The sequence below is a fragment of the Triticum dicoccoides genome, chromosome 1B (genome assembly GCF_002162155.2).
Source record: "Triticum dicoccoides isolate Atlit2015 ecotype Zavitan chromosome 1B, WEW_v2.0, whole genome shotgun sequence".
In the NCBI taxonomy this organism is placed as follows: domain Eukaryota; kingdom Viridiplantae; phylum Streptophyta; class Magnoliopsida; order Poales; family Poaceae; genus Triticum; species Triticum dicoccoides.
In genome coordinates, this window is record NC_041381.1 from 568,770,183 (window position 1) to 568,780,971 (window position 10,789).

A 10,789-nucleotide genomic window follows, 5' to 3' on the forward strand; every position below is an offset into this window, starting at 1 on the left:
GCAGACACCACCACCCCAGATCCAGGGTCTCCCCCGGAGCAAACGACCCTTCCCGGCGAGTCTACATGGTGATCCAACGCCGCTACTCCTTCGGGATTTCTCTGGCAGATATGAGCTCCAAAACGGTGCCTCCAAGAAGGTAGGTAACACCACATGCCTGAGGCTTCCCTTGATGCTCGGGTAAATGAATTTTGATTTAGAGCCTTCCTTTTTAAAGACAGAGGGAACACATATATTACCATTTTTGCAGCAAACCAGAAATATGTTGAAACCTTATGTTTAACTAGTATAACGCCCGTGCGTTGCCACGGGCTCTTCAAAATTTATAATCAGTATCTTTCATTTATCATCCCCTCATATTGGGTGATTATGGGGTTCTCTAATTAGAAACACAACAATCAAATATTAGGAAATTTCACCGAACGAACAACAACGAATAATACGATATCTATCAAACGAATAAAATGAGGTCATATTTTTGGTCCGTCATGCACTTCTGTTGAAAAGTGCCTATCCCTTTTAGAATCAACCCACTGTTTGCTCGCACGCAAAAAAAAATGCATCTCTAAAGTGGGGAACCGATCGGTGCCAAAAAGAACTCAAACTCCTATCCAATCTCGACTTCGTGCTCTTCCACTTCCATTGATAAAGATGGGACGTCAAGGGTTTCATCATGATGACCTCGAGCAGCCGCCGACATCCCTCCCCACATCTACCCCTACCCCCTGCTGCCGCTTGCACTGTCCTTGCTCCTCGAGGGAGCTAGGGACACAATGTTCTCTAGGATGGGCATGACCAGATCCACGAGGAGGCCACATTCTTCCATGGGAACCCAACCAAGCACACCACCCTCCGCAACCATCCAATCCCAGCCTAACAAAGTCAAGACCCACCATCGATCCACAAATCAGGCTCGCCGCATCCAGGTTCACTGCAAGTCTGCGACGAGTCTGTAGTCGACATCTTGACTTTGGCTATCCCCACGGAAGAATCATCGGATCCTGCTTACTTTTACCATCACTTCGTCTCTTCCCAAGGCAGCGACACCACCCAGCCAATCACCACCACCGCTTGCGGCTTGCCTACATAAAATTATGAGAAATCTCCACGGCGGTGCTGTAAGATCACCTTGGCGACCTCGACAGTGACCGACTGGTCTAAGATCTAAGCTAGCCGCTCTTTGTAGAAACCAATAGAAGTAGGCATGTGACTCAGATTTGTTCTTTGGTGTGCATGCGTTTCTTGCTGCCCACCAGCTCTTGTCTACAACTCGCCTATCTCTGTACCAGCTCTTGGTCTACAACTCGCCTATCTCCATGCTCGAGATGACCAAGCTCGATGCGCAAGCCGCATACGTCTGCTAGAGCTATATCCAGGCCCTATGATTTTTGGATCACTGGCACTATGGGTGCCAGGACCGGAGTCGCCCTCATCCACCAAGTGGATAAAGGAGGTCCACCACCTAGACTCTACATCGCAACATTTTGTGTTTTCCTATAAAAAGTAAAGAACCTTCTCTAATAAACGTAAATATAACCTTTTGGTTTTATAGTCTCAACTTTCCTACACTCCAATACCAGAAGGATTTCTTGGTTTTATTTAATGACCTTCTTGAATGTCATTCACTTAGAAAGGTAGTAATACAATCTGTGATATTAAGGCAAACTATTAGTCATATTAAAGTGCAAAAGGCCCTATAGGAGTCAAAGCATGACTTTTATGATTATACTGTAATTTGCAAGATCTGAGATTTATGCAAGTGTACAATTAGAGAAGAGCCAATTAAATAGATTTTCACATTCAGAATAGTACGATTAGCAGTAGCACTTCAATTTTTTCATGTTTGATCAGCTTGCTAGGTGGTTATCACTAAGCATGTTGGAACGATGAGCATAACCTAACTTAGTTCAGTACGTGTTGCTGCAAATTAGTTCAGTACGTACGAAGCTGTTACTAACTTCAATGCCTGGCTGTTGCAAGTTTCTAATGAAAAAGTACTTCAGGTCAAAGGTCAGGGAATATACACTTTTATTATCATGGTTGTTTCCTTATAGTGAACAACTTTGATCACCACTTCAGCAGCTACTATCTATAAGAAGACATTAGCTAAGTAGATACAGGCAAAGAAAGCATATAATTACCATATTCAAAATTTCCTGAGTTATGACCTTACCATATCTGGATTGATTTATTACTATACGTTGATTAATTATGATTTATTACTATACGATTTATTACTATACGTGGATAGCCTTACCATACCTGGTGGTAATTTAAATTTATTACCATATTCGATATTTCCCGAGTTATGGCCTTACCATACCTGGATTGATAGCCTTTGGGGTAATTTAAATTTATTACCATATAATTACCATATTCAAAATTTCCTGAGTTATGACCTTACCATACCTGGATTGATTTATTACTATACGTGGATTAATTATGATTTATTACTATATGATTTATTACTATACGTGGATAGCCTTACCATACCTAGTGGTAATTTAAATTTATTACCATATTCGATATTTCCCGAGTTATGGCTTTACCATACCTGGATTGATAGCCTTTGGGGTAATTTAAATTTATTACCATATAATTACCATATTCAAAATTTCCTGAGTTATGACCTTACCATACCTGGATTGATTTATTACTATATGTGGATTAATTATGATTGATTACCATAAATACGTTGGGTATTGCCGGTCAGACGAGAAAAGAGAAAAACCGGTGGGAGGGGCTGGTGGGAGGTGGGACGAAGAAAAACCGGTTGAAAATAAACCGGTTGAAAGTGGAGGGGACTATTCAACCAATTCGTCCATTAGGAGTAGAGATATATCATGCAATGTACCATGGAATATGTTATTTTAATCTATTGCTTCTGGCATTGGTGTTATCTCTTTCACACACTACTCGCTGCTATGTTGCATAGATGCCATCGATGCAAGATACAGTAGATTCAAACTACTGATGAAATCAGTATCAAACTTGGCGGATATGTGCAGATTCCCGCTGCAGCCCATCTTCCCCCGCCGCCCCTTTGACGCCTCTAGACACCAGCGACCGCCGCCGCTCCTCTGCCTCCGCTGGACGCCGACGCAGCCAACCATCGCTCTCCTTGAAGTGAATCCGCCGCCAGTGTGTAGAAGTGCATGCTCTAGCCAATGCAACCAAAAAATCGATCTGATGCAAGAGACTAGACAATACATTTATACGTCAACACTCCCTCTCACGTGTGGCTTCCTCAGGCCTAAATATGGACTGAAAGTGCGCTACAATTTAATTGCGCCAGCCGGGCCTCTTGGCTCCGATACCATGTATTCTAAATTTCTATATGCTACAGCCCATGGCGAGCATCCCTCTGTTCCTCTTTTTTTTTTGTATTCTAAATTTCTAATTGCTAGATGGATGGATGGATTGAAGCCTTCTGTATGTTGCTGTTAGATGGATGGATAGTTGGATCTCTATATGCTATTAGATGGAAGAATGATGATGTTCACAGAGAGTACACGCTATTAGATGCTGGTACTATATGAATTTTTATGGATGATGTTGGTAGATGAACATGTTGTTCCTCTCTTTCTCCTGTCTTTTCTACTGTCATTTTTTGCTACCGGATAAATAATGTTATTCGATGAATGAATGTTGTTGTTCAATGCTAATGTGAGGACGATGAGTGGTAGTGGTAGATACTGTTTAAAACAACAAAGGGCTTAAGGGGAATACCGACATTTCAACACACAATGACACAACTCAATCCACAATCTCGTACTGCAATCTTAGAAAAGAACCGGACGACAGAGTCTAAGAAATTTTCAAAATCATGATTCTGTAGAATTCTGCGCAAAAAGAACTGGCCCTCGGTATCAAATTTTGTGGATATGTGTAGATTTCTGTATTCGTTTCTATATATCTGTTCATGCCATCTTTCAATGGTTTTGCTGAACATCGTATTTTCTTGTAGGTATGGTGGCAGCACTGACCAACGAGAGCTCAACAAGCAAAGCAGTGCACTTTTCATGAGATGATTTTTTTTACTAGTAAGGCAAGATAAACATTTTATCGTCCGAGTTGACGCCCACCTGTGCATACAACACTTGCTTCAATTGTATTTATTGCTTAGATGGAAGACGAGGTACCTGTGATTCTTTTGAACTTAGCTCGTTGCCACTTTTTTAGTTGAGCATCAGTGTACTTCAGAAACAGAGAATGCCTATAGTTTTGTATATGTAAAAATGATTGTGTGCCTGTGACGGCTGGTCACAAGTTTTGCTCTTTCGAAGAGCGTGCTAGTCTGAGATTCATTGTAATCTAATGCTTGTATGAAGTGTCCCACTATTGGCCTCAGGTGAAATTTAGTCCGGTACACGGCCAATTTACAGTCTCATGGTATTGCCTACTCATCACGCATGTCTCCAATGAGACGGGCATCGCGTGCTACAATCACCGTCTTCTATGCTGGCTTGCCAAGAGTGAGGCAACCTTGGCTAATCTGGTAAATGTATTTGGTGTCATAGCGCACATGTATGGTGTGTTGCTCGAGCTCGACCGTCATCGTGAAAATGATCAGCGTGATCTCGGCATATCGAAGGAGTTGAAGGAAGTCTCCTGGCCAACGCTGGTACAAAGAGCTTGTTGGATCCGCTCGTGTACGTGCTCTCAACTCGAACTCGTGATCCTGGTGCATCCCATGCCTAGCAATGATCATCATCTTAGGCCAAGCTAGTGTCACTTCTATCTACACCCAGCGGCATCAATGAGAAAATGGGCAAGATTGCAGTTTCAACATGTAATTTCTAAGAGCTTTATACTCGTTGGGGCCTTGTAGGTAGGTGCAAAGGAGTGATTCAACATGATGTAGGGTTGTGTGTGCTGTTGATTTCGCCACCTCAACAACTGCTTGTCCAATTACTTACGTACGACGGTACACTTGGTATCAGGCCTAGAAATTTTAATGAAAGAATATTCCTTATATGACTACTAAGATGGTAAGGCGCGCTCGGCTGCGCCTAGCTATATAGCTAGGTCTGGTGGATGCAATTTTCTTTTGTCGAGAGGGAGGCAAATGATTTACCTCATCCATTAATTAAGCAGAAGAGTGAAGCAGTTTATCTATGGTCGCTCGTATAGCCCAGCATGTAGTTAACACTTGTACCTTCTCAGGCGCTCCAAAATTCATTATGATTCTGAAATCTCTTTTTTGCATTTAACATATTCATTTTAGCTAGAACCTCACTCAGGTCTTGATCTAGTAACGCTAAACATATACTCCCTCTGTTCTGAATTACTTGACTCAGATTTATATAGATACGAATGTATCTAGACAGTTTTAGTGTTAGACAAATCTAACTCAACTAATTTGGGACGGACGGAGTATTGGTTAAATCAAAGCATGATCCAAAGAATCCCTCGATGTTCGCCACACCAGCCATCATTTGTTCCTCAATTTCTCCAGCGATTGAAACATTCTTCTTGATAGTGCTGTAGCCATTAGGTTCACCTTTCTTCTCACCAAAACCTAAATTTTGCCACTGGTTGTAATGAAAAGAGGGCCTCAAATTTCAATTTAATATTACTTGTACCCACCACAAATATGAAGACATTCCTATCCCACATAAATTAGCGGTCATCCACCTGAACAGATACCTGAAAACAAAATATTTTCAGTTCTCCGAAGTATACCAACACACAAGCGCACATATAACACTTGAGGATTAACAGGCTTCATTACCATGCATTGGAAAAAGAAAACGCGACCCTGCATCTTGCATTTTTTGCTAGTTGCAAGCGTGTACTGCTAGTATTCAGGTCTGCGCCTAGAGAAAGTTCTGAAACCCTCCACATAGAGACCGTCAAATACTGCAGGTCAAAAGTGAAAATCCATATTTTTACACCTGAATGATCCATGGAGAGGTATATAAACTTCTGCGAGAGAAAAAAAATGATTGAATGCTTCCATTGAAAATAGAAGAACATACAAGAATAGTGCAGAGGCCACTCATGACTTGTAGTCACCATGGAACTTGAGTTCCTTAGTTGCTTAAACAGTCTAATGTAGTCACCATTAGCAATTGAAAATTTGATCATAAGGCAAAGCAACCATCTCATTAAGGACGCGAGCACAAGTAACTTAGAATTTAATAAATATATAGATTTCTAAGGCTACACACAAATTGCTAATTTAGGTCGATCTTTATTGCCAAGCAATCTATGGTGTCTTGCTTTTTCTTGCAGATTGCTAAGTAAAACGACAGGCAAGCAAATTTAAGCGGCTCCAAATTTGCATCTATAATGAAAAATCTATATATGTGCGAGAGTAGCGAGCATTCAAATATAAAAGCCTGTATCAGCAAGGAGCCACCATGGCAAGGATACAGACCACAACCTTCAGCTCTACTTTTCATTTGACATTCAGGTGCAAGGCACTTCCCTTATTATTCTGAACATCACCAGCCGTCTTACAAATGGACAGAGAATTAGCATAAGAATCAAGAAACTGAACATAACTTCCAACTGAGCCACCTCCTCTGGCAAATTATGAATCATTGCGAACGTGAGATGGCCTTTAGAAGAGAAAAAGCAAAATTAGTTTCACACTATGATCAGTACAGTTCAGCAGATTTAGAAGCTAGTCAGGTCCTATTTGCCCAAAATCATATTCAGGATAAGCAATCAACACGGTTCTTCATTTCTGCAATAGATAGTGGAGGCTTGTCGGCACTGATTGTTGATGTCTTAGCGCGACCTGAATCTCGTTGAGCATCAGACTTTCTGATTTACAAATCCAAGGTACATCTGAATGAAAGAGAAAACAGGAACAACCTGACCCGTCCAAGAAATAAACAGACCCTTCAGTGAGAAGCAATTGCTTCACTTGAGCACCCGGAATAAAGCTCAAGAAATCTTAAAGAGCAACTGTTCTCAAGTATGTAATTACCTATCTCGACAACAATTTCTCAGAACAATTTCCACGCAATTACCTATTGCATTTGTAAAAGCTAGTTCATGTCCAGTAATAACCGATCGATGTTTCTACCAGCAAATTACTAATTAAAGAGGTGCTTCTCGTATGTATGTATAGAGACCTCACTTTGGTATTTTTATACTAGGGGATAAACAAATGCTTATGATGGCACAGCCAATATTATGTAATATTCCAGAAATTTTACCAAGGAAATCTGAAGAATTGTTTTGCAACTATGGATATATGGAGCCTGGCTAAAATATGACCGTATAAAATTGAATGAACAGGACATATTGGGAAAAGATCAGAAATCAAACATGCATGCAAGTTAGCTATATCCTGGGTGGAATTGTAGGCGGCCGTGGCATAGCTTCTGGACATAGGGCGCACTTTTATTCCTGCAAGGCAATCATTCAGATCCAGCAGGGTGAGCTGGGGTTGGAAGGGAAGCAGAGAGAAGAAGAGGGAGCGTGAGAAACGTGGAGAACCTGTGCCGGAGCCGCCTGTCGAGGAAATGGAAAATCTGGTTCGGTGAATGTTGGTTGTCGCAAGCGCCTTATCCGACTGAGCAGTGGGATGGATTTGGGATTGGTCGCCGCCGCAAAATCGTTGTACGCTCCATCACCGCTGCGGCTGTCGGTCTCCGAGTCGCACGAGAGGACGGGGGAGAGATGGAGAGGGGAGCGAGGGAATTATCCGATGAGAATTCTCCGCCGAGCACCTCGCCGTCCAGCACGCCGCCAATCACCGCCCGCTAGTCGGCGTTCAGAAGAAACCGCTCGCATCTATTGATGTATGATGGGGTGGGCCATCTTGTAAGAGCACTCTAGCAGACCCCGCATCCCGCCCCGGCCCGCAAAATAACCGTAGGGGCGAGAAAACCTGCCCGATCAGATCCCGCTTCCGCCCCGGCCCGCAAATATTTTTGCGGGGCGCGGCAAAATTTCTCCCCCAATCTCTAGTTTCACGGGCTGGGAGGCCGACCCGAGTTTAGCCCCTATTCGCAGCGAGATTTGGCGGAAGAGACATTTCCGCGCGTCCTTTCCCGCTCCCCCACCCTCCGCCATCATTGCCCAGCCGCCGCACGCTCTGGTGCATCCTCCACGGCCGTCCCTCGCCGCCATGGACGATTCTCAGTTGCCCCCCGTCATCGTCGAGGTCTCGGGCGGATCTCGTCGCCGACCATGTTGGCCCCGCCGTCGCTCAAGCTAGCACCGCGCCTGCCCGCAAGCGGCAGGGCAACATTGCCGTGCAGGGCGGGAATCCGACAGCCTCCGCCGCCAAGGCTCGCGCTCCCGGCGGCAACGCTACTGCGCGATCTCGGTTGGCGGTAGAGAAGGTGACCAAGGCCGCGGCCGGCAAGAGGAAGAGGAATCCGGCTACAAACAAGGGGCGCCTCCTTCATCCTCGAACTCCATCCCGGAAAGAAGTGCCCCGCCGATGCCGTCCAACGGTGCTGCTCCCCCCGCAAGTGAGGTGTTCGACGAAATGGCCGGAAGGTATGCGTCTTCGGCCATGGTGCTTTCCTTTCGTTTTCTCCATTTGTTGCTAGCTCGTGACTTGTTATCGTTCAATATAGCGGTGGTTCAAACAATGGAACTGCCGAGTTCATGAACTTGTTGGACACCAATGTCGTTGACATTGATCAGGCCCCATTCGCATTCGAGTACAATGAAACGGAGGGTGGCGTGGATGATCATGACTATGAGGACGAATTGGCCGAGATCGAAGCAGAAGCGTTTGAGCAATCACAATCAAAATCTGGGAAAAGCCAAAGATCGAAGAGCTACACGATCTTGGAAGATCAAGCTTTGATCCAAGCATGGAGTGCGGTGTCTCTTGATGCATGCACGGGTACTTCTCAAACCGCCAAGAGATATTGGCAAATGATGGAAGATCAGTACTTCGGCATCATGGCAAAGTATCCCAATAGGACTCCACGCACATTTCGGTCGCTTCAAGGCCGTTGGGAGAACATCAAGCCTATGTGCAGCTGTTGGACGGATTGCTTGGAGCAAGTATGCAATGCACCTCCAAGTGGTACCGTGGAATCCGACTATGTGAGTTTGTTTTGCCTTTGTTCAAGTTGTGCATAATCATATTTGCATCATGAGAATTGATTACATCACTTTGTTCTTCACATTGTGTAGGACAATATTGCCCAACATAGATACAAAGATATGGAAGCTTCGGAAGGCAAATTCTTCAAACTAGAGCATTGTTGGGAGTTGCTCCAAAAGTGCGAGAAGTGGAAGTTGATCGACAAAGAATCTCCACCGAAGAGAGGCTCGCTTATAAACATGGATGAAGATGAGGATGATGATGGCCCAAGAAATTTGAACAAGCCCGATGGCGACAAGAAGACTAAGGAGAAGATGAAGAGAGAGCAAGAAGCATCGAGTTTGAGGAAGAAGATTGATGACATGGTGCAATCAAATGAGTTGATGTTGTTGAAGTCATTGGAGATCAAGAAAGAGTTGGCCGAGAAGAAGGCAAAAGAGAAGTAAGAAAAGTGGCAATTGCTCAAGGAAGAGGGGCTCCGCAAAGCTGCCATTAAGGAGAGAAGAGCACGCGCCGCTGAAAACAAATCCATGTCTTTGTTGCTTGCCAAAGAGAACAAGATCATGTCAATGAACTGCGATGACATGGAAGACCTCACAAAAATATGGCATGATATAGCAAGGAGAGAAATCTTGAAGAGGAGAATGGTCGCGTCGGCCGGTCCGTGTTACAGTTCCAAAGATGTTTTCTCTGCTCCATATGGTGGCAATGTCGATGATTTCGTTGCGGGAGTTGGGACAAGCGCCGGAGGTGGATTCGGTGGTGTCGATGAACTTCAAGGTGGACTCGATGGTGCAAAGTGAAGATTGACCAAGATGATGCCGGACATGGCCATAACTTTTGCAAGTCCCTCTTTTGCGTTTCTCGTACTGAACTTGGCTTTTATTTACGCGTAAAACTATGTTATGTTGTTTGAATTTGAACTTATTTGTGGGAATTTATGTCAAATGCGAGAAATGAGCGTTTTCTGTTTCCGGGTAGACGGGGCGGTGTCCGAACAGACCCTGCAAAAGCCGACCCGTAAAAATGTATATTCCGCGAATATCCTTTTATATGAGTCCTTTTGGGGGTTTGCATCTGCGCCGGTCCGGGCCAGCCCGCAAAAGCGGTTTCCCCCGAACTGCAAACGCTTTTGTGGGCCGGCGGAATGCGGGGTCTGCTAGAGTTGATATAATCCCCATGACCTTCCAGCGTCAACGTAAAATTACAGCGCCACGATAGAAAAAAATTGCTATAAATTTACATCGGTTTGTGCTTGGGTTGAACCAGACCGTCACACATCCGACTGACCAGGGAGAAGAATTACTTGTTCCTCACCCTGGGTCTTAAATAGACTTTATATATAGTGTTGCTATTCATCACCCAAGGTGCAGAATAAGTTATTTTTCACCTGAGGTAATCTTACGACTATTTCATAAATAAATTATATTTTGAGTACAAATATTTACATTCATATCGATTCACTATATAAATTTTGACAAAAAAAACAAAATAGTGGTCATAAGATCAGAAAAATTACATTTTATGTATATTTTACACTATATTTTTATGTTTATAATTTTACGTAACGTAAAATATTTTTTACGGCGATTATATATTTTCTTACGTTCTCTTTTTACGTATGAAATAGGATAAAATTTACGGAACGTAAAATTACGGTGCATTGATGTAAAAAATTCTCCTAATGATGTGATCCCGTTAATTAAATGACAACTCTTCTGTCCATGGCTAGGAAACATAAACATCTTTGATAAACGAGCT

At 43.5% G+C, this 10,789-nt stretch overlaps 1 long non-coding RNA gene across 1 annotated transcript; it reads right to left on the minus strand.

Annotated features, from left to right (window-relative positions):
* Nucleotides 1–5,159: 5,159 nt before the first annotated feature.
* LOC119308653 lies at nucleotides 5,160–7,729 on the minus strand. Its single transcript, XR_005150231.1, has 4 exons — nucleotides 7,456–7,729; nucleotides 5,735–7,365; nucleotides 5,590–5,649; nucleotides 5,160–5,521 (listed from the first exon to the last, which is right to left on the minus strand). It is a non-coding gene; the product is annotated as an uncharacterized LOC119308653 (long non-coding RNA).
* Nucleotides 7,730–10,789: the final 3,060 nt, after the last annotated feature.